The 19,383-nt window shown below is 39.0% G+C and overlaps 1 long non-coding RNA gene across 2 annotated transcripts in view; it reads left to right on the forward strand.

Annotated features, from left to right (window-relative positions):
- LOC105478790 (uncharacterized) overlaps window positions 1–19,383 on the forward strand; it is a 76,791-nt gene that overhangs the window by 23,261 nt on the left and 34,147 nt on the right. Inside the window, exons 7-10 of one of the 2 annotated variants that reach the window (XR_011623499.1) lie at window positions 3,717–4,106; window positions 5,703–5,845; window positions 10,716–10,886; window positions 11,118–12,298. This is a non-coding gene — a long non-coding RNA (uncharacterized lncRNA). Of the gene's footprint in view, window positions 1–3,716; window positions 4,107–5,702; window positions 5,846–10,715; window positions 10,887–11,117; window positions 12,299–19,383 lie in introns of those variants that run through there. The other variant, XR_011623498.1, reaches the window with a different exon arrangement.

Below are 19,383 nucleotides of genomic sequence, written 5' to 3' on the forward strand. Positions count from 1 at the left end.
ATCTTTAGTTTGCGGAACCTCCAAATTGTTCTCTGTAGTGCTTGTGCTAATTCACAATCCCACCAACAGAGTATGTAGAGAACTCGCCTTTTGCAGAGAGGAGTATCGAATAATTTGCAGAGATGTATTACAATCTTCACATCCAGTTTCCTGTGATGCCGCTTCTCTTTTACTTTTCTGTCTTTTGCTGATCATTCTCTGTTTTACATTAATTCTTGCTGCCTGTGGCTCATCGTTTCCTCATACAGTTGGCCCTCCATATCTGCAGGTTCTATATCCTCAGATTCCACATCCTCTGATACAACCAACTACTGATGGAAAGTATTTTGGAAAGAAAAAAACCGATATAACAATAAAAATAATACAAATAAAAAACAATACAATGTAACAACTATTTTCATGGCCTTTACATTGTTCCAGGTATTATAAGTAATTTAGAGAATGTGCATAGATTATATGCAAACACTATGCCATTTTATACCAGGGATTTGAGCATCTGTGGATTTCAATATCCTTGGCGGTTCCTGGATCCAATCCCTCGAGAAGACAGAGGGATGACTTTATTAGCGTCCTTAGTACTAATCTGCACATTTTTTTTTTCAGTTTTCATATTCAATTCATTAAATAGCAAGCCTTTAACAACTTTATGGAAATATGACTTTCTAATTTCCTTGACAAAATGCTTCCCACCTACCTGGAAAAGGCTTGTCAGAGTTTTCTGCCTTTCACTGAGCTCTCTGCTCCCTGGCCAGCTGCCTCTGGGCTGTGTCCCTTTGTGTTTAACATCTGCCAGTATAGAGGGAGAGGTTGAATTCATTGAATTACTCAAACAGAAAGAATAACTTCTTTATTGGGGTTCAAACTGAAAAGAAAAAATGTATGCGTTCTGCCCCCACCCCAGCGCGCGCGCAAACACACACACACACACACACACACACACACACACACACCACCCTTTGGACAGATGTGTGAACAGTGCTCTCACTTGGACACATTGAGCATCTTTGTCTGCTGCAGCTGAGGGGTCTATTTAATCTTCATTGTCATATGGCCTTCATTAAGATTTTCCAGATCATTTTCTTCCACCCAGGTCACTGAGTTTCTAACTTCTTAAAAATTAATTAGATATTAACTAGCTTGTTTATATCACTTTAAGTTTGCATGGCATTAAATTCTTAGAAATTAATTAGATGTTAACTAGCACGTTTATGTCACTTTAAGTTTATACAATACTTTCAGCTATATTACCCAATTGCAACCTCAAAAGAAACCCCTGTCTTATTTGTCCCTATTGATAGTTGAGAAACTCGAGGTTCAAAAGTGTAAGTGCCCTTTTCAAGATCACACAGCTTTTAAGATGTGGAACTGGGAACTAAAGCATGTCTTCTAACTCCAAGTACCTACTGTGCATATGCACTGTATCATGCTAGTGCTACTGAATTTCAGTGCAAACTTCTTCATTATTTGTGTCAACAAGGCTCAGTGGTGCTGACAATGGATAGTCTGCCCGAATATTTCAAGGCCTTGCTTAACATTTTTTCTTTCTTAATTTTTTGATAATATGTGAACATGATAAAAAATTTAAAAAATACAAGTTTTCCTCCATCCTTGATCCTAAAATGTACATATATAGCTGTATACATATATGCCTAATACACATGCAAATTGTAGAATACTATATGTTTTGTTCTACACCTTGATTTGTTTCACATAATGGTATAACTTGGAGTTCATTCAGCACACCTAGAGCTATCTCACTCCTGTTAATGACTGTAGAATCTTTTTCTTTCTTTTTTCCCTTCCTCTTCCCTACCTCCTTTCCTCCCTCCCTCCCTTCCTTCCTTTTCTTCCTCCCTTCCTAGCTTCCTCCTTTCTTTCATTCCCTTCCTTCCCCTCCTTCTCCCCCTTCCCCTCTTCCTCCTCTAATTTTTAAGAAGTTACAAATTCAGTGGCCTGGGTGGAAGAAAATGATCTGGAAAATCTTAATGAAGGCCATATGACAATGAAGATTAAATAGACCCATCAGCTTTCCCTTCCTCCCTCCCCTACCTCTCTTTTCCTTTCTTTTCTTTTAAGACAGGGTCTTGTTCTGTCACCCAGGATGGAGTATACTGGTGTGATCATAGCTCACCGCCCCCTCAAATTCCTGTGCTCAAGAGATCCTCCTGCCTTGGCCTCCTAAAGTGCTGGGACTACAGGCATGCACCACCTCGCCTGGCTACTCTTTAAATATTTTGTAGAGATGGGGTCTTATTTTTCTGCCCATGCTGGTCTTGAACGCCGCATCAGGCTCCCAAAGTTCTGGGATTACAGGCCACCATGCCTGACCAAGATTATTTCATTGCATGTATGTGCCATCACTTACTTAATCAGTATCCAACTGAAGGATATTTGATTTGTATTATTTTATATTATCAAAAAATATTGCATTAATTTCCCTTTTTTGTATACATGTGAAAATATTTTTATTAGATATACTAGGATCAGAATATGTATATGTAAAGGTTTCACAGATATTTAATATTGATGTAAGTAGAATTTGTGGGTCAAAAATATGTACATTTATATTTTTGACAGATACTCCCAAATTTCCTTGTATAAAGATTGTTCTAATCACCTTCTCACCAACATAGTGTAAGAGCCCTTGTTTCACTTTTCTAATATGTAATCACATTTTTGTTTTTCACCAATGTGATAGTTAAAAATGGTATCTTATAGTGTTTTTTGAGTTTCACTTATTTTGAGTAAGGTTGACTACTTTCTAATGTGCTGGAAAGCCATTTGTATTTCATTTTTGTGAGTTACTGTCTTTACCCATTTTTTCTTTTGTATTGTTGATATTTTCTTATTGATTTGTTGGAATATTTTTATACATTGCAAATAATTTTTGCTGTTTGTTATATGTAAGCTGGAGAAAGAACATTTTCAGGCAGAAGAAATAGCAAATGAAAATATCTTGAGGCATACAAGAAGAAAAGAAATAACCACAGGGTGATTTTTCTCCATGCTGTGGTTTCTTTACATGTAGAAATTAAAAATATTGTATAGTCAAATTCATTTTTTTAATATTACAGCAGATTCTACATAGTTTCAAGACCACCTGATTTTGAGGTTGTAAAAATTTATCCCATGTTTCCTTTTAGCAATTTTAATGGCTTCATTTTGTACGTTGAAATCTATCTATCCATCAATAATTTATTTTTTGTGAAAGGTCAAAAGTCAAAATGTGTTTCCCTCAGATGGCTATTCAGTTGTTCTGACGGTTATTGGACAATCCGTCTTTTACCTACTGATTTGAAATGACACTTTGATCATATCTTAAATTCCTGCATGTATTTGAGTCCATTCCAGGACTCCCTGTTGTGCTCTATTGTTCTGTTCTTCCAGGCATAATATCATATTGTTTTAATTAGTATAGCTTTATAATATCTTTTGCTCTCTACTTGGACTTACCTTCTCATTACTCACTTTTCTCAGAATGTTCTTGACTGTTCATTTTTCCATATTAACCTTAGAGCTCATTTTTCCATGTTAACCTTAGAATCAGCTGGTTTCATTCTAAATATTCCTGTTGGTGCCTTTATTGAGATAACTTTGAATGGACATGTTTAATTTAATATTGAGTCTTACTAGTTATTCCTCTGAATTTTAAGATGAGTTTTCTTGAAGTCAACAACTATATGAGGACAAGCATTAATACTATTCTCATTTTACAGAGGCAGCAGAAATCTTCTGAGAGGTTGAAAACATTTCTTATTCCTCAAGTTCACAAAACTGACAAGCCTTGGAAAGGGCCTAGGCCCAGATGGTCTCCCTTATACGCTTGATCTTCCATCTACTCAGTCTCATCTAGCCCTTATGACAGGGAGAGGCAGCTCCTGGAAACCAATGACACATCTGTTGTGGCATGCAGTCAGACAAACCAGCATGGGGTGGCAAAATAGCACGGGCTTTGTGCCTGGCAAGATCCCAGTTTCCTTCATGACTTTGTTATTTCCTATCTGTGAGACCTTGCAGAAACTCTTTTTTAGACAGTACTTGATTTGCAGAGGATTAGGAGACTACGCCCTACCTAATACTTGGCACTTGGAGGCACTCAATCAATGGTATGTTCCCCAGACCCCTTCAGAAAGGTGTTAAATTCTTTTCCCATGTGACACTGATCTTAGTGATCCCTTTGTAATGTTAAGCTTACCAGACTGGTGATTTTCCCTTACGGATGAAGTTTCAGGCTACATAATAAGGGGATAATCTTTAGGCCACATAGGGAAAGGGGCTCTGCTTAGGGTGGCACGTGGCCTTGCTCTTCACAGCTTCCCCACGCAGCAGTGCTAAGGCCTCTTGTCTACCCCTTTAGGATGCTTTTTGGGGGTCTTCATTGGAGGCTTTCCCCTGCTCCCCCACCATTTCTCTAGGGATAATTTTTAATAGAAAACAGCCATTTAAAATGAATCCACTTAGAATAGGGACCAAAACTTTATAGTAAATAGGGAAAAATGTCTAAATTGGTTATTGGTTATCTTGGAAAATAAAACTAAAAATTATAAAAAGTTCTCTTTTTGGGATAAAATTAACACAATAATTACACGTTTAGAGTGAACAGAGAATGAATCATGATTGATTCATTTTTGGTATAAAATGTTTCAAAGATAATTGTATGATTATATATATTTATGTCACATTTTTGCATCACAAGGAAAAAGTTGAGCACTTCATTAGTTTTCCTAAGGGTCTCTCTTCATCAGGAGGAATTTCAGTAACACTGGCTTTGCTGGATTGAAGAGTTCGGTCTCTGCAGGAGGCTCATTTGTCAATGGCTTTGCTCGTAATTCCAGCGGCTCTCACCCATAACTTTGGTCAACTTTATGAATTCATTCACCTTTTGCAAGTTTGGCAATTTCACATTGCAATTGTGTTGCATGAATTTGTACCGATTTTTAAAATGAAGTTTGTGGCATGTGAGAGCCAGTGTAGTAAACTGAAATAATTGTCCCCCAGTCATGTCCATGTTCTAGTTCCTGGAACTGGTGAATGTTACCTTATAGACAAAGGGGACTTTGCAGATACGATTAAATTAATAATCTTGAGATCTTAAGGATCTTATCCTGGATTATCTAGGTGGGTCTGATGTAACACAAAGGTTCTTAGAAGAGGGGGACAGGAGATCAGAATGAATAATAGGAGATGTGTTCATAAAAGCAAGAGATTGAAATGAGAGATCAGAAGAGGCTGGAATTTCCCATCAGCCAGGAAAAGCCCACAGCCTCTAGAAGTTAGAAGAAACAAGGAACAGATTTTCTCCTGGAACTTTCAGAAAGAACAAACTCTGCCAATCCCTTCATCTTAGGCCTAGAATTCTTTCCAGACTTCTGACCTTCAGAACTGTAAGAGAATAAATTTGTGTGGCCTTAAACCACTGACTAAGTTTGTCTAATTTGTCTCAGCAACAATGTGAAACTAATACTGTCAAATAGTAACCAAAGTTCTGATGAGAGCACAGGAGTGAATAAATCTTGTCACGAGGAGTGTCAGTCCAAACTGAATACTTTAATGACTTTGTCTTCTTCATATAGCCTATTGTGATGTATGTGTCTGTAGGTGTACACGTGTGTGTGTGTGTGTGTGTCTGTGTGTGTGTACAAAGGAAAAGTAATATTCAAAGGGCAATTGGTATAAACTTTTCCTTTCTTCCGTCTTGTCAGGAGTGGGGATTCTTCCTCGCAGAATGCCTGTATCCAGTTAGGGAAATGGTTGAAGACAAAAACTGAAGAAGCCACGGAAGACTGGTGATTGCACTTAAGAAACAGCCTGAAACTACGTGAGGTCTGAAGGCAGATGCTGACAGGTTAGTGAGACGTCCAGCCAAGTGATGCTAGAATATTTTCAGAGGCAGAGAATGAGAATAGGTGCAGCTGCGCCAAGAGGGAGGACTCTGGGGTGGGAGGGGTGGGGGAGCAGAGAGAAGTCAGGAGGATTTCAGAAAGTTTTCCTGTGTGTTGTGTATTGTAACTTACACCTCTGCTGCTGCCCAACCAGCCCCCCCTTCATGGAAATCTTTAATAACGATCCAGGGTTAGGCTTTTGTTTATTTTTAAAAATAGCTCTGGAGTGCAGCTGGTCCTAAAGTAGGAGGAGGCACGATTTTATCTGGATGGCATGTTATCAAAAACTTTTATTATTTCTTACCAGAGGCTTCTCAGCCTGGTCTCTCTGACCTATAATCTAGGCTGGGACCCAGAATGCCTGAGGCTCTGGTCTTTAGCATTTTGAGTAAAGCCTTCTTGTTGGCTGTCTTCTTACAGGCTGCCTTCATGGCAATTTGTTCTTTCTGAGCAGCTGCTTTGTGGGAAAGGCCTTCGAGAGAGAAGCCTTTTGAACCTCAGCTTTATGCTTCTGTTTCTCATTTTCTCTGCTTTTCTGAACTTGTAACAAACATCTGTCATTTTGGAACTCCTTTCTCTGGCTACAATCTTTTTGGTTTATCTTGTAACTGACTGTTTTGGATGGATACTTCTTTCTGGGGCAGCTTCTATCCTGTTTGATGAGCACCGTGTGGAGATTTGCGAGTAAAGTCAATGAACTGTGTATGTTTGCACACCAAAAGCTCACATCATTATACTACTTCATACACCATCAACCGAGGTTCAGTTCTGATCAATAATAATGATAATTGCAACCAGTCTCCCAGCTTGTAGCCCACAGGAAATGCAGACTCCCCGGCCAGCTTCCATATCGTGTTTGGTGACTTCCAGCCTGAAGCACTGGAGGCTTCTGTGCAGTTTCAGTTAGCTGTCTCCTTTACTGTGTCCCTGCCTTGGCCCCAGAGAGAATTAAATATGCTTTTCGACTTTGAAATATCCTCTGCATGTTATTGGGCTTGTGGGTTCTGCTTGAAATTATCCTAAAATGTGCTATGTGATTTGAGTGGTTTAATTTTATTACTACTTTTTCCCCAACTGAAGTTCGGCTGAATGATTAACAGTTGGCTAGAGAGGTCATTCAGGAGGCACAACTCACTGGGAATTCCACTGCAGATCCTCACGTGTTCAGCTTCCCATTCCAGCAACGACTTCCTCCCTGGAAAGAGGGGCTCTGTCCATATATTTATGATCTGAGCGGATCAAGTCAGGGAGAACATAATGGGATTTATTTTTCTCTGGGGTCTGAAAGTCCTGCACTGCAGTGTCCATATGGACCATCTTGCCTTGCCGGTGCTCCATGAAATGTGGCTGAGTCCAGAGAACTGGGGCCTCCAACTGGCCCATGTACCAGGAGGCAGGCACGTGGTGTGGCTGGTGTATGGAAGTTTTATGACTTTGAGAGTATAATTAAGGCCTGAGTGATGACTGCAGAAAACTAATAGCTCTGGAAGCGCAAAATAAGAAAGGAGTCTTTAGCATAAACGAAAAGCAAGGACTTGTTTCAGGAAATTTTTGACAAAGGTGAAACAAATGGACAAGCCTGAGTTACTTTTTTTTTTTTTTTTTTTTTTAAATAGATTTGGTGAGCAGAGGAATCTGTCACCCAACAGAATCATTTACTAAGCAAAGATGAAAATTCTCAGATAAATATCTATGTTTTGCCTGGTGGCTGGCATGCTAGGATTATTTTGACAGAAAGTAAATAGCAGGGTAATATGTGTGACTTGAGAGAAAAAAATTTGGGTCAACTCATGTTATTCTGTGAAAAGATCCAATCAATTTCACTCCCATTGCCAGAGGAAGAAGTTATGTAGCCACACTGGGTGAGGCTCACAAATTACTCTACAATCAAGAAGTAAATAATATCTAAACCCTACAAATTGAATTTTTATTAAGAAATTCATCTCTGCTTACCTCAGGGTTTATACAATCTTTTAAAGCTTGTAGAGAAAGGCAATATATCTCAATGTGCAAAACCAGATTGATTGGGGTGAGGAATTTTAATTCTTAGGGTCAGGAATATGCCTCACCTTTTAAAACAGGCTTAATGAGAAAGGAGCAGACAAATGTTGCTTTAAAAGCGATTCTAATTCTTCTTGTGTTGTCTTTTATCTATATTACCACTCCTGTTGCTAGTTTCATGTAGTTTACAAATTGGGATTAATGGCTTTTTTTTTGCATAAGAGTTTCAAGGTCACGATTTCATAAATTGAGTAAATAAATAAATCCCTCTCTACCATTGACTTTCTGTGTACTTAACATCTATATATTTATTACTTTCTGCATTCGTAAGATGCCAGTACTGCTATTAATAAAATTTGTATTTCCTGTACCAGGGCTTGTTGTTTAATCAAAAAATATAAGTGGCAAGGCTTACCATAACATTTTTCAAAGATGAACGAGTGAAAATGTTTATTCTGCTTTGCGCTGCCCATTGTCAGATTCTCTTCTATAAGAATGGATGATAAAAATATCAGCTACAGTTTGAGAAATTATGTGAAAGGTATTTTGCTTGTAGGTGCTCATTTAAGAAAGGTATTATTATTCCTATTCTATGGTGAAGGAAATTGAGATTGAGAGAGTTTAAGGAACTTGTCTGTGTAATTAAGGGTGGTTTCAGAGCCAAATTTTGAATGCTGGGCTGTGTTGACTCTGAAAGCCTGTCTCCTTCTACAATTTCCCATCATATTTCAAAAACTATATCCCTTTTGACCTATGATTTAGGTCATATATCCCTTTACAGCTCTGCCCCTTGACCTCTTCCCTGACCTCTACGAGTTACAGAGGTCTGTGTCATGGAGCATTGTTGAGCAAGACTTTCTGATGTGATATCAGTCAGGGTAGGCTGGATTATGCTGTGGTATAAGCAACCCTCCTATCTCAGTGGTTTGAGATAGCAGAGACTTATTGCCTGTCACGTGTCCAAACTACATGTCCAACTTGGAAGTGTCTCTGATTCAGGATTTCCCTAGGATCAGGCTGTTGGAGCCTCCAACATATGGTACATTGCTGGACCCTGTGACAGGGTGAGGGAACAGGGTCAATCAGGCATGGGCTCTTCAAGGCTTCTGACGGGAAGTGACACATGGACTTCCTCTCTCATGTCCTTGTCCAGAGCATTTCACTTGGCCCCACCTAACTTCACAGGGGCAGGCATGGTACTACTGTATCTCCAGAAGGGAGGGAACAAGCAATGTCAGTGAATGGCACACTACTATGTATATCCAAAATAAAGCTATATTGATCTTAAAATAAATACATGGTAGCTTTAAAAAATTGCAATACATAATGGTTACAATTTAAAGAGTTCCCTAGACCCATTCCTAAGGACCAGAAAAGACATGACTGCTCCAGAGATTGTTCTAATTCAGTAACCTACATTAATGACTTCCTTATAGCAGAACTGAGAGGTGACATGTTTTCCTTCTCTAAAAAGGCACTATTTATAACGATTTGTTTGTTAGCTGGATTTTAAGGAAGAGATAGTGGTAGATTTAAAAGTAACCAGCACAGATGTGTTGCAAAAATAATTGAAAGGACAGAAAAATTTTCCTAGTTCATCTGGGCTTCTCCCCAAGGGTTCCCATTTATATAACCCATATAAGACTGAAAACTGGAATTTAGTGTTTTAATTCAAATGAGATAGATCGCTAGGTACCTTCTTCTAGGTTGTTTTTGTAAAATAAGAAGGTGTAAATTAACTCTCAGGTGTCAATTTGAACGAGCCCATGAGGCAAATGACAGGAAGATTGGTTAGAGAAATTTCCCCAGCAGAGAGGACTACGTTGGTTGGGGCTTGGAGGCAAGAGAAACCTTAGCTGTCCTAAATAAAAATTCTATGCAGTGATTGCAATTAATAGTCCATCACATGAAAATAGAATGAAATCACCTGGAACTCTGTCCTGTAGTTGAGTTCAGAATTTGTGATTTTTAACTTTGGCATTTTAATTTTGTGCTGCTTTCAACAAAAGCTAAGCATAGCAATTCCACAAAGGCATAATATAACTACCGGAGCTCTTAGCTTCTACCTTGCAGTGTCTGGCAATGCTCTTGCATGCTCTGTGAAAGACGCAATCACACAATCAAAGTAATATTTTCCCTGAGGTTCCCTGGGGCAGACTGGTTCTGCAATTTTCCAGTAATTGTTTTAGAAGGACAGCCTGGATTTGGTTTTACTATTAGATCTTTCCCCCTGGATTCTCCACACTGTGGGTCCTGGCTTCTCTGTTACCAGTCTCACTAAGTACCGGAGATTGGGGTGGAATGGTATGTACCATTAATTACCCAGTGGGATTTGGTGCTTCTCTGAATGGACTCCCTAATCCATAAATCCCCACTATCTGTGCAGGCTGGAACATAAGTATCTTTCCGAAGTAGGTGATAAGGTTAAATAATTCTTGGGCATCCGGATTCTGTGGCATGAGGAGTGAGTTGCTCTTTAAGATTAATATACTTTCTTTTGAGTTCACATCCCCAGAAATAACTAAGGTTTGTGCTTATAGATCTTTTTTTCCCCTTTTATTTATCAGCCTCCATAGCAAACCTTGAAGTTGATAAGCCACATACCATTGCTGTAATTATTATTTTTTCCTTCCATTTCATAGGTAAGAAAATAAATGGAGGCTCTGGGTGTTTGGCCAAGTCAAAAAGCTACAAAATGCTAGAATCTGGCTTTTCAGACTCCAAGTCCTGTGCTCTTTTCTTATATAATGCTTGTTAGTATTCTGGCCATGAAGTTTAATAACACGGGAATAATAATAATAATCCAGTATCCCCTCCCTTCATTGTCCCCAGAGTTACCAGTGGTTACAACAGACCCGGACTTCCTGTGAGGCGCCGCTGGTGGTCTGGTGCCCTCTGCTGGTGAAGCCGCCTGGCTTTCTTGTTGCTTGGTTTCCTCTGGATTTTTATCTTCATGTTCCTGGCGCAACATCTTTCAGCAGAGTGTGCCGTTCTTATACGAAGGTAAGAAGCCATTCTGCTGGACACCTTACTTGAAGAAACACTCAGAGAGAATCAAAGAAAGCAGGACTTGGCATTTCTTCGACAGTATACCCCTGTGTGTGAACGCTCCCTTTTTCCTGCCATCCGCCGAGGGGGAACTTTCTAGTACTCAGTTCCCAATGTGGCCCTTGCCCCCCTCAGCTCTGGCATTCTTTTAATTCCCTTTGAAAGAGAGTGTACATTCTTCTCCAGAACACACAAGAGGAGGCAGCCAAGAAGAAGAGAAGTCTGGGAGCCCTGGAAGAAGTTAGGCAGTAGCGCCTCATCCTCAGTGAGCCAAGATGGAGACGACCCATGACTCGACCCTAGAAAGGCAGGTCAGCTTCTGCAGGGTGGTAGTGAGGGCAGGCTCATGGTGGAAAGAGGCAGGTCTTCATGGACTGGGGCCAAGTCCAACAGATCAGCTGAGACGACAAGTCAAGCAAGTAGAAATTGAGTCGAAGTGCTTAAGCCAGAGACAGATGAGTGACTCAACTGGTTAAGATTTGGTTAGTAAAAGGCTAGGGTTCTCACATGCTCACTTGAAATTTTTGTTCCATAGTCTTCTCTGGGAAAATAGAAAATAAATTGTGCGGTGGCCCTGCTGCTGTCAAAAGGAGTTGTCAATTTGCATCAGTTGTCAGTTTGCATAGTTTATAATACACTGTCTAGAGGTTGTTATTAATAATTAGGATTTTCACTCTGATGAGTCATGGAGCAATTTATGTAAATTACAACACACAACATTATCTGGAACAAGTATCAGAAGAAAGGTGGCAAATTACCTATATCAGTGGTTCTTAAAGTGTGGTCCCTGGACCACCATCATCATCATCATCTGGGAACACATTAGAAATGCAAATTCTTAGGCCCCATGCCATACCCATTGAATCAGAAACTCTGGAGGTGGGCCTAGCAATCTGCGGTTTAACAAGCCCTCCAGGCGATTCTGATGCACACTCAAATGTGAACAGCACTGCCTTAGATTATAGTATAAGTGATGAATACTAGATCATTTTCACTAAGGAAGGCCTATAAATGTGATGGTTGGAGGGAAAGGAGGCAGGAATATGAGGCAACAATTTGAAAGACACATGTCTGCTATGTACTGAATAGTAAAGATTGCTTGAAGTTTGGCCGTGAGATAAATTGAGCTAATAACAATACCATATAGCTTAAAGTTAAATTGCCACGATCACAAAAGGACAAGGTGGAGAGTCTGAAAGAAATGATGATAACTGGGATTGATCAGGTCCATTCTGTGATTGTTCTAGGGCATTGCTGTGAGGCTGCCCTGTGTTCTGACACTGTGACCTTCTTTGATAGAAATGCAGGAAAATTATATCTTCTTGAAAAGGTCAAGACCAAAACGATTTCATAGAAATTAATTTTCTTAGGGGGAAAAAGGAATTGACAATGTCATGTGAAAATTTTATTGAAAAATGTTTATTCAATTTAGGTAATAGTAAATGATAAAGCATCAGAAATGTCTTCTTTGATCTTTTATTAAAAGTATGATTCATAAGACTTCAATGAAAAAAGATACAAAAGGCCCATAAGCATTATTCTCATCTTCACCATCTAGTTATTTCTTTCTTGAAAAAACAGCATTTCTTTAACATAGTGTGAGATAATAGAGGGCTTCTGGAGAATTTAGTCCTTATGGCTGAGATTCCTGAAATTGCCAAATAAGTCACTGATTGTCATTTTGTGTGAAAGAGATGAAGAAAAACCTGTTCTCAATTACTGGGCAGCTGGTATGTTTTAATTGTTTGCTTTTTACAAGCAGTAAAATAGAAGGAGTATTCCTTAAGTATCCTTATATGCTATTAATGCAGTGCTTCTCACACGCATTGTGCATCATGATCCCCAGGGAACTTATTAAAAATGCAGATTGGTCGCCTTTTGAGGTTTTGATTTAGTAGGGATATGATTTTTAACAAGCATCCAAATGATTTTGGTGTAGGTGGTTTGAGGACCACACTTTTAAAAACCCTGCCCAGAGCCTACCCATTATTTATGTGCTCATTATTTGAGCGTATCTGAAAGTGACTGACAATTTATAAAATGCCAGTTTAGTGTAGATAAAGACTTAACAGTGAGCAACAGCTGCTTATTCCAATAGAACCTTGTTGTTTGGCATTGGGGGAAAATGAGCATTATACATAAGATAATGTTTTAAAATTAATACGTTATTTGTTTAGAGCAGTTTTAGGTTTACAGGAATTTGAGCAGATAGCACAGAGAGTTCCCACATATTTCCTCTCACCTACGTCTCAGTTTCCCTGGGTACACTTGTTACTGTTGTACACTAACACTTGTTAGTTTTGAACTGATACTGATACCTTATTATTAAATGAAGTTCAGAGTTTAGGGTTCACTCTTTGTGCTGTATATTCTATGGGTTTTGACAAATGTATAATGCTCTGTATCCACCATTACAGTGCCCTACAGAATAGTTCCAGTGCCCTCAGAATCCCCTGTGCTCCACCTATTCATCTCTTACTCACTCCCCCGTTCCAAACTTTTGGCAACTATTGGTCTTTTCATTGTCGCTATCCTTTTGGCTATTTCAGAGTGTCTTCTTGTTGGGGTTCCATCAGGTTGGTGGGAAAAATATTAAAGATATAGTAATAGTCAAAAACTCTCTTGGAAGGCCTGAGAGTTTTTGACTATTACTATAACTATCTTTAAAGGCCTGAGAGTTTTTGACTATTACTATAACTATATTTAGTATGTTTCCCACCAGCCTGATTGAAACCCAACATCTTCTATAGTTGAATCATATAGTATAGTATATGTATAGTATGGTAGGCTTTTCAGGTGGTTTCTTTTCACTAGGCAACATGAGTTTAAGATTGCTTTATGTCTTTAAGTGGCTTGATAGCTCATTTCTTTTACTGCTGAATAATACTCCATTATATGGATATACCACAGTTTGTTTATCCATTTACCTTTTGAAGGACATCTTAGTTGATTTCAGTTTTTTTGCAATTATGAGTAAAGCTACTATAAACATTTGTGGGCAGGTTTTTGTGTGGACTTGAGTTTTCAACTTATTTGGGTAAATACCTAGTTGTGCAATTGCTGAATAGTATTGATAAGATGAGGTTTAAGCTTTGTTAAGAAACTGCGAAGCTATCTTCCGAAGTGGCTGTACCATTTTGCATTCCCACTATCAATGCATGAGATGTTGTTCCACATCCTTGCCAGCATTTGATATTGTTAGTTTTTTTTGGGTTTTCACCATTCTAATAGGTATGTGGTAGTATCCCACTGTTATTTTTTATTTTACATTTTTATTTTTCTTTTTGAGACAGAATCTTACTTTGTCACCCAGGCTGGAGTGCAGTGGTGTGATCTTGGCTCACTGCAACCTCCGCCTCCCGAGTTCTAGATTCTTCTGCCTCAGCCCCACGAGTAGTTGGGATTACAGGCGCCTGCCACTGCGCCCAACTAATTTTTGTGGAGACCGGGTTTCACCATCTTGGCCAGCCTGCTCTTGAACTCCTGACCTCATGATCTACCCATCTCGGCCTCCCAAAGTGCTGGGGTTACAGGAGTGAGCCACTGCGCCCGGCCTATCCCACTATTATTTTAATTTACAATTCCCTAGTAACATATGTTGAATATCTTTGCATATATTTATTTACCATCTGTATGTCTTTTTTAGTGAGGTGTCTGTTCAGATATTTTGACCATTTTGTAATTAAGTTGTTTATTTTCTTATTGAGTATTGAGTTCTTTGTGGATTTTGAATACAAGTCTCTTATTGGATATGTTTTGCAAATATTTTCTCTCAATCTGTGGCTTGCTTTTCATTCTCTCAATAGTTTCTTTTGTAGAGCAGAGTTTTTAATCTTCATGAAGCCCAACTTACCAATTTTTTATTTCATTGATTATGCTTTTGGTGTTGTATCTAAAAAATTATTACCATACAAAATGTCATCTAGATTTTCTCCAATTTTTATTTCTAGGAGTTTTATAGTTTTGCATTTTACATTTAGCTCTATGATCCATTCTGAGTTAATTTTTGTGAGGGTGTAAGGTCTTTGTCTGGCTTCATTTTTTTTTTTTTTTTTTTTTTTTTTTTTTTGAGACGGAGTCTCGCTCTGTCGCCCAGGCTGGAGTGCAGTGGCGCGATCTCGGCTCACTGCAAGCTCCGCCTCCTGGGTTCACGCCATTCTCCTGCCTCAGCCTCCTGAGTAGCTGGGACTACAGGCGCCCGCCACCGCGCCCGGCTAATTTTTTGTATTTTTAGTAGAGACGGGGTTTCACCGTGGTCTCGGTCTCCTGACCTTGTGATCCGCCCGCCTCGGCCTCCCAAAGTGTTGGGATTACAGGCGTGAGCCACCGCGCCCGGCTTCATTTTTTTTTTATACATGTGGATGTCCAGTTGTTACAGCACCATTTATTGAAAAGACTATCCTTTCTCCATTGAATTATCTTTTGCTATTTAGTTTAATATCAGTTGACTATATTTGGGTGGGTCTATTTTTGGGGTCTCTGTTCTGTTCCCATGATCTATTTGTCTGTTCTTATACAAATACCACACTGTTTTGATTATTGTAGCTTTACAGTAAGTCACAGAGTCAGGTAATGTCAGCCCTCCAACTTTGTTATTTTTCAGTATTGGCTTTTGTAGTCTTTTGTCTTTTCATTTAAACTTTAGTTTACATGTTTGTCGATACACAAAATCAGTTGTTGGGATTTTGATTGGGATTGTGCTGAATTTATGTTAGGAAGAACTAACATTTTAACAATATTGAGTATTCCTATCCAGATACGTTTTTTAATATGTGAAAACATTTCTCTGTAAGCTTTAAACTTTTAGATATCACAACATTTTACCTAATACTTATAAAATATGTTTATTTCCTTAACTTTCCAAAAGTTTATGAAACAAAACTTGACCTTTTCCTTATGACTTAGGATCATCCCTGTAAGCTTTATTGCGTTAGATGTTAATACAGTTGTATCTACTGCTTATTCTTCTGTCTCTCAATTAGGTGTTTAGTTATCATTGTGGTTGTTTGGGTGTCTCTGCCACCAGCTGCACTGTGGGCTCCTTCAAGGCTAGGATCATATTTTGGCTGTTGATGCTTCCCCAGTCCAGTAGACATTTTATACTTGTTCGTTGAATGAATTGTGATTGTCTCCAACATCCGTTTATCTCTTCTTATTTTTCTGCTTCTAATTTGTTGTACTCTAGAAAAACAGAAAAACTTCATTAAGAACTGTATGTTTAAAAAGAGTCAATTAGGTTCAAAACAAAGCCCCTTGTACAATCTTTGTGAGAGTTATTGTGGCTTTTAGAGAAGTACAGTGCTAGTGTGTATCTTCAAACATATAGAAAATTTGAATATCCATATGTCTTCCATCTAAAAAAAATTGCTCATGTCTTGTCATATTTTCATGTCTCCCTTGCAATATATTAATACATACATATACATGTGCTGTGCCGTGTGAAAATTAGTAATGAGTTGTAAAGTCCCATATAGTTGAAAATGCATCATCTAAGAATAAATATGATGGAAATACTTTACTATACTTAAGAAATTAATCATAATGATGTAATATCATGTAGTAGACATTCCATATTTAATTTTTTTCTGTTGTTACGATAATATATTTTTTTGTGATCCATCCTAAATTCCCACATTGCAGTTGGCAGGTGTGTTGTGTTGTGTGGTGTGATGTGTTAGGTGGTATGATATGTTGGTTGTGCTGTGTAACCTTTCCTAAGTCCCTTAACATCCCTGGTAGTATAGATGATCTCTAGTGTTATTTTGAGTTCTGAGAGTCTGCGAGTCTATAATTATAGGTCATTTTAGTTCTATAATGTTGTGATTTTATTTATTTATTTATTAGAGACAGGAACTTGCTCCGTTGCTCTGAAGTGCAATGGTTTGATAAGAGCTCACTGCAACCTCAAACTTGTGGGCTCAAGGAATCCTCCTGCCTTAGACTCACAAGTAGTTGGGACTACAGGCGGCATGGATCACCATGCCTGGTTAATATAAAAAAATGTTTTGTAGAGAACAGGTCTCGCTATATTTGCCTAGGCTGGTCTCAAACTCCTGGCAAAACTCCCACCTCAGCTTCCCAGAGTGTTGGGATTACAGGCAGGAGCCACTGTGGCAGCTTTTGTGATTTATTTTATTTTTATTTTATTTTTCTTTTCTTTTTTAAAAATTATACTTTAAGTTCTGGGATAGATGTGTAGAACGTGCAGGTTTGTTACATAGGTATACATGTGCCATGGTGGTTTGCTGCACCCATCAAATGGTTATCTACATTAGGTATTTCTCCTAATGCTATCCTTCCCCTTGCCCCCCAACCCCTGACAGGCCCCCGTGTGTGATAGTCCCCTCCCTGTGCCCATATGTTCTCATTGTTCAATTCCCACATGTAAGTGAGAACATGCAGTGTTTGATTTTCTGTTCCTGTGTTAGTTTGCTGAGAATGATGGTTTCCAGCTTCATCCATGTCCCTGCAAAGGACATAAACTATTCTTTTTCATGGCTGCATAGTATTCCATGGTGTATACATGCCACATTTTCTTTAGCCAATCTAACATTGATGAGCATTTGGGTTGGTTCCAAGTCTTTGCTACTGCTAATAGTACTGCAGTAAACATATGTGTGCATATGTCTTTATAGTAGAATGATTTATAATTCTTTGGGTATATACCCAGTAATGGGATTGCTGGGTCAAACGGCATTTCTAATTCTAGATCCCTGAGGAATCACCACACTGTGTTCCACAATGGTTGAACTAATTTACACTCCCACCAACAGTGTAAAAGCGTTCCTATTTCTCCACATCTTCTCCAGCATCTATTATTTCCTGACTTTTTAATGATCGCCATTCTAACTGGTATGGGATGGTATCTCATTGTAGTGTTGATTTGCATGTCTCTAATGACCAGTGATGATGAGTTTTTTTCCATATGTTTGTTGGCTGCATAAATGTCTTCTTTTGAAAAACATCTGTTTATATCCTTTGTCCACTTTTTGGGTTGTTTGTTTTTTTTTCTTGTGAATTTGTTTAAGTTCCTTGTGGATCCTGGATATTGGCCCTTTGTCAGATGGATAGATTGCAAAAATCTTCTCCCATTCTGTAGGTTGTCTGTTCACTCTGATGATAGTTTCTTTTGCTGTGCAGAAGATCTTTAGTTTAATTAGATCCCATTTGTCAATTTTGCCTTTTGTTGCCATTGCTTTTGATGTTTATTCGTGAAGTCTTTGCCCATGCCTATGGCCTAGGTTTTTTTCTAGGGTTTTTCTTTTTATGGTTTTAGGTCTTACATTTAAATCTTTAATCCATCTTCAGTTAATTTTTGTATAAGGTGTAAGGAAGTGGTCCAGTTTCAGTTTTCTGCATATACTAACCAGTTTTCCCAACACCATTTATTAAATAGGGAATCTTTTCCCCATTGCTTGTTTTTTTCATGTTTGTCAAAGATCAGATGGTTGTAGATGTGTGGTGTTATTTCTGATGCCTCTGTTCTGTTCCATTGGTCTATATATCTGTTTTGGTACTAGTACTGTGTCCGGAATTGGTGGGTTCTTGGTCTCACTGACTTCAAGAATGAAGCCCGGTTTTGGTTTGTTTTGTTTCTCCCCCAGCCAAGAACCCGCAATGGTCCCTGGACCCTGCTGATCAGAATAGTTGTGCTCACCGATGCAGCAGCAGAAACACTAGCTTTTCCCCCAGACCACACGGAGGACCGAGGAAGGTCGGATTTAGTGGCCCTTACTGACGCATTCTCGAAAGCCTGCACCCTTGCCTGTCCACCCAGACCACATGGTGGACCGGACCAAGAAAAATCGGATTTAGTGGCCCTTACTGACGCATTCCCAAAAACTTGTACCTGTTAGAGTCCTAAGCATTCTCCTGTTAGTATTGGGGCTTTATCCCCATCCTATAAAGATGTTATGCCCCAAAAATGAAGTGGAGGGCCATACCCTGAGGGAGGGAAGGGATCTCCAGGGTTGGAAGAGTGACACCTTTTGTCCTCACTTATATGAATAGGAAGGATACAATTGCTGAGGCTCCCCATATCCTAGCTTCAGGAATAGCTTTTGTTAGGCCTGTTAGTCTGAGGAGGGACCCTAAAATTCCAGATAGTCCTACCTACAACAGGGATTTGGGCAAAAATTATGTTTTTCTGATTGGTGAGCTTGGGTGCCTAAAGAAGGTAACAGAGTCCTGGAGTTCATACTAGAAGTCATTCTTATAGGAGAAACTAGAAAAGCACCAGAGACAGGGAGCGATTTTTAGAAGCAGGACTAACCTCAGAGAAGAGAGGCAAGAAGAAGTTTGTCTGGCAGGCCTATTAGGACCCAGGTGGCAAGGGTCAGCGTAGATAGAATAGATGGGTGAGTCTTGTTTGGGCGACATGTCTTTGAGAGTTCCACTCATGGCCACAGGGTCAACCAACTTGTTATCGCGACCCTGGAGCTGCATGGCTTTC

The sequence above is a fragment of the Macaca nemestrina genome, chromosome 5 (genome assembly GCF_043159975.1).
Source record: "Macaca nemestrina isolate mMacNem1 chromosome 5, mMacNem.hap1, whole genome shotgun sequence".
Lineage (NCBI taxonomy): Eukaryota > Metazoa > Chordata > Mammalia > Primates > Cercopithecidae > Macaca > Macaca nemestrina.